The sequence below is a fragment of the Tupaia chinensis genome, unplaced genomic scaffold, assembly GCF_000334495.1.
Source record: "Tupaia chinensis unplaced genomic scaffold, TupChi_1.0 Scaffold000138_1, whole genome shotgun sequence".
Lineage (NCBI taxonomy): Eukaryota > Metazoa > Chordata > Mammalia > Scandentia > Tupaiidae > Tupaia > Tupaia belangeri.
In genome coordinates this window covers 4174998-4180172 of record NW_006159608.1, presented here as the reverse complement: position 1 = coordinate 4180172, position 5175 = coordinate 4174998, and positions in this window count along the sequence as shown.

Genomic DNA, 5175 nt, shown 5'->3' with positions numbered 1-5175 from the left:
TAGTATGGGGATACATACAGTATCTTCCTTTCATAGCCTGGCTTGGGTCACTCAGCAATAAATCTTCCATATTTGACCACTTTCTATCAAATTCCAGGGTCTTCTTGTTTTTTTTTTTTTATGGCTGAATAGTATCCCCTAGAATATATGCACCACACTTTTTCCATCCATTCATCAGTTTGTAGACATTTGGTTTGGTTCCATGTCTTAGTGATCGTGAGTAATGCTGCAATAAACACTGCCATGCAAGCACTTTTATGACTCAGCACTCTCCTGCCTTTGGGTAGTTACCCAGAAGTGGGATTGCTGGATCATATGATAGTTGTATTTGTAGATTGTAGATCTGTGAGGAACCTCCATATTGTTTTCCACAGTGACTGAACCAGTTTACATTCCCACCAACAGTGTAGGTGAGTTCCCTTTCCACCACAACTCTGCCAACACTTACCACTTTTTGTATTTTTACTCTTTGCCATTCTTACAGGGTTAGATGGTATCTCATTGTGGTTTAAATCTGCATCTCCCTTATGATGAGGAATGTTGAGCATTTCCTCATTTGCTTTTTTGGCTGTTCATATGTCTTCCTTAGAGAGATTAATTCTCAGCTCATTTTTCCATCTTTTAATAAGGTTGATTATTTGGGGGGTGTGGTTAAGCTACTTGAGTTCCCTGTGTATCTGGTTACCAGTACCTTATCCGAGGCATATTTTACAAAAATACTCTCCCATTCAGAGGGTTGTTGGTTCACATTAATTACTGTATCCTTTGCTGTGCTGATGAAGTCCCACCTGTCTATTTTAGAGATTATCGTCTGTGCTTTGGGAGTCTTATTTAAGAAGTATTTGCCTACCTCAGTATTTCCTGGAGTTTCCCCAGTGTTTTCCATGGGTAGTTCTATAATTTGAGGTCTTAGGTTCAGATCTTTGATCCACTTTGAGTTGATTTTTGTTAATGGTGAAAGATGGGGATTAAGTTTCATCTTTCTGCAAGTGGATACCCAGTATTTCCAGCACCATTTGCTAAAGAGATTTTCCTTTTCCCAGTGGAATGACTGGTAGGCTTTGTCAAAAATCAGTTGACTGTAAGCTTTGGAGTTTATTTCTGGGGTCTCTAGTCTGTTCCATTGATCCGCCTATCTATTTTTGTGCCAATACCATGCTGTTTTGAATATCACAGCTTTATAGTATAGTTTGGGGTCAGGGAGTGAAATGCTGCGCACTCTACTCTTCTTGTGCAGGATTGCTGTGGCAATACGAGGTCTTTGAGTACAGACAAATTCTATATGAGTCATGCAACCCATGTCTTCCAACACAATGCATATAAAATGTACTACTTATATTTATTAGATATGTGAAGAATGTCTCTGGTATTTTTATTGGAATTGCATTAAATATGTAGATTAATTTGGGTAGAATTGCCATTTGATTATATTCATTCTTCCAATCCAGGAACATGGAATATCCTTCCACTTCTTTGTGTCCTTTTCAGTGTCTTTTTGGAGATTTTCATAGTTTTCTTTGTAAAGGTCTTTGACTTCCTTAGTCAAGTTTATCCCTAGGTATCTTATACATTTTGTGACTACGGTAAAAGGGATTCCTTTCTTCAGCTCTACTTCTTTCAACTTGTTTGTATATAGAAATCCCATAGATTTTTGGATGTTAATTCTGTTTCCTGCCACTTTACTGTATTCATTTATTACTTTGAGAAGTTTTTCATGGAAACCTTTGGGTTTCCTAAGTATCCCATCATGTCATCTGCAAATAAAGATATTTTCAACTTTTCTTTGCCTAATCGAATGCCTTTTATATTATTCTCTTTTCTGATTGTATTGGCTAAGACTTAAAAGCAGTGGAGAAAGTGGTCAGCCCAGTCTAGTGCCAGTTTTTTGTGGAAAAGCTTTCAATTTTTTTCCCATTCAGTATAATGTTAGCTATAGGTTATTCATATATGGCTTTTATTATGCTGAGAAGTGACCCTTCTATACCAATCTTACTGAAAGTCTTAATCATGAAGAGATGTTGTATTTTGTCAAATGTTTTCTCTGCATCAATTGAAATGATCATATGTTTTTTATCTTTCTTTCTGGTAATATGGTGTATTATATTTATTGCCTTGCATATGTTGAACACCCTTGCATCTCTGGAGTAAAGCCTACCTGGTCATGATGAATAATCTTTTCTATATGTTGTTGGATATGTTTTGTAAGTATCTTGTTGATAATTTTTGCATCTATATTTTTTAGAGATATTGGTCTGTAGTTTTCTTTTTTTGTCATGTCTTTATCTGTTTTGGGAATGAGGATGATGGTGACTTCATAAAATGAATTTGGATGGGTTCCTTTCTTTTGTTTCATTAGAAATAATTTGAGTAGGCTAGTGGTTAACTCTTCCTTAAAAGTTTTGTAGCATTCAGACATTAAGCCATCAGAACCTGGGTTTTTCTTTGTCGGGAGGTTATTTATTACTGATTCAATCTCATGACTTGTTATGGATCTATTCACGTTTTCTATGCCCTCCTGGTTCAATCTTGGTAGATTATATGCATCCAGGAATTTGTCCATCTCCTCCGTGTTCTCTTGTTTGTTGGCATATAGTCGCTCATAGTATCCTTTAATGATGTTTGTATTTCTGTTGTGTCAGTTGTAATGTTGCCTGTTTCATTGCATATTCGATTTATCTGGTTTATTTCTTTCTTCTTTATCAGTCTAGCTAATGGTGTGTCAATCTTGTTAATCTCTTAAAAGAACTAGGTTTTGCTTTCATTATTTTCTGTATAGTTTGTTTATTTTCTATTCCATTTATTTCTGCTCAAATTTTTATTATTTCTTTTCATCTGGCATTTTTGTGTTGTTTTTTGTTGTTGTTATTTTTCCAATTCCTTGAGGCATGAGGTTAGGTTGTCTATTTGACACCTTTCCATCTTTTTCTTATGCGCACTAATTGCTATGAATTTCCCTCTTCTGACTGCTTTTGCAGTGTCCCATAGGTTATGGAAACTCATATACTCATTATCTTCTGTTTTCATAATTTTTTTAATTTCAGACTTAATTTCTTCAGTAGTTAAGTCATTCAGAATCTTATTTATTCTTTATTCTCTTTTCTTCCTGTCAGAAGAGAAGCTCCACCAGGGCAGGGATTTCATCTTTTCTTTTCCTTCACTCAGATTTCCCAAAGATTAAAACCAATGCTTATCACATAGAAACTATCCAGTAACATGTTTTGAGTGAGTGTTTCTGACATATTCCAAAGTCAAATTTACAGTTTCTATCCAGAAGCCATTAACCATGAGATTTGCTATTCTCCCATCATTCCTTCCTTTCTAAACTCAGCTTTCCCCAGACTGTTAGTTCCGCCTGGAATGTCCTCTCTCTTAAATTGCATTCCCCAGAAGCAGAACTGAGACAAGAATTTGTGCAAGTGATTTATTAGGGAAGTGTGCCCAAGAGAAATCAGGGAGAGTGGGGGACGACTAAGAAAATGTGAAGAAGCCAGGCAAGGGTGTGATTTCAGATAAAGTCCCAAAAAGTGGAACTACGTCTTAATCTCACTGGGAGCTTTTACAAGTAAACTATGCCTTGAAGTTCCTCCCAACCCTAGGCAAAAGTTGACCTTTCATACTCCCATGTTAACTAATCATTGACCAAGGACTGCCCCTGGGATGTAAACTCCCAGGTGTTTCCAATTTTCTACACGTGTGGGTAGAGCCAAGGGAAAGCTGCCAAAGAAGAGCCACAGGTGCAGGCTTCAGAGGGAAATGAGCATGAAAGCTTAGAGAAAGGAATGAAGAGTCAGGAATGGGGATCCAAGGAGGTTGGGTAGAGTTCCAACAATGTCTGCTACACCATATTCTTGTCAGTTTATTTTATTGAAATCTTATGTGTGATTCAAATCATCATTCCTCTACGTGCCATAGCAGCATGCTAGAATCTTATACACTGCCTTGTTGTTTTGCATCAGTTTTTATTCTCCTCTCCTAAATTGTAAATTCTATAAAAACACAGGTGGTATGTTACATATTTTCAGTATCTTCTATAATCTGTTGTAATAGCAGCAATAACAGCGTCTCCAGACTATAAGCTCCATGAAGTTGAGGATCGATATTTTCCATCACCTCATATCCAGCAACTGCCACATAAGCAATGCCCTAGAGACCAGGGTGTGGTATATGACAGACAGTAAGTGTCTTTAGACTAAGTGTAAATACTTCACAGGCTACAAAGTACCTTCCTACTATTATCTTATTTATCCTTCTCAGAATACATAGAAGTACATAGACTAGATATGAACACCCCATATAAAAATAAAAAAGAGAGGCTTAGCAATTGCTATATCTCACCCACCTCCCTGGATTCATGTACTAAAATTTGGTGAGGGCCAGTCAACAGCATGGTAGTTGTGGCTCTGATTCCCACATAGCCAACTCTGCTGGTCAAGTGCTGGACTTGGCAGTTTGAAAAACACTCTGGGCACATGTGCGTGTGTGCCCAAAATCCTCAAAGGGAGAAATGGAGAAGAGATTGTGGTATGACCATATGCCATGGGTATGTTTTTCAATTTCACTCTCCTCCCACCATCCACTGAGCACATGCAAACCTGAAAAAAATTAAAGAAAAGAAGAAAAACAAATCAGTGAGCCACTATAATGAGATCGAGGGTAGAGACTTGATCTGAGTATGGTAATGAGAGAAGGGGCCTTTAGGAAAGACAGCCCTGGAGTGGAGCTCTGCAGTTGAGGCCTGGTGTGTTTGTGAGGTGAGAGAATGGGCAAAGGTGTGCTCTGCTCATCTGGACACTCTGCCCTCTCACCTCTCAAGGGAGATCATGTAAAGTCCTGCACAGCCTAGGGACTCTGATAGGAAAACTCTCACCAGCTGTGGCCCTTGTACCAAGGACCTCGTACCATGAGCTGAGTAAATCCTTGTTCATTTAAAATTGCCCAGACCGGGACCAGCAGTTAGCATAACAGCTATGTCGCTGACCTCCCATGTAGTCGACCATGGTTCAACTCCCAGACCCGGTGGCTTAAACTCACGCCAGGCGCCTGTGTGTGCATGCCCAAGATCCTGAGAGGAGAACAGAGGAGAAGGGATTGCGGCATGGCCATCCCCCCTGGGGGGGGGGTGATTTCTCACTTTCTGTCTCTCTGTCTTTCTCTGTCTTTCTGGTGAGTGCACAC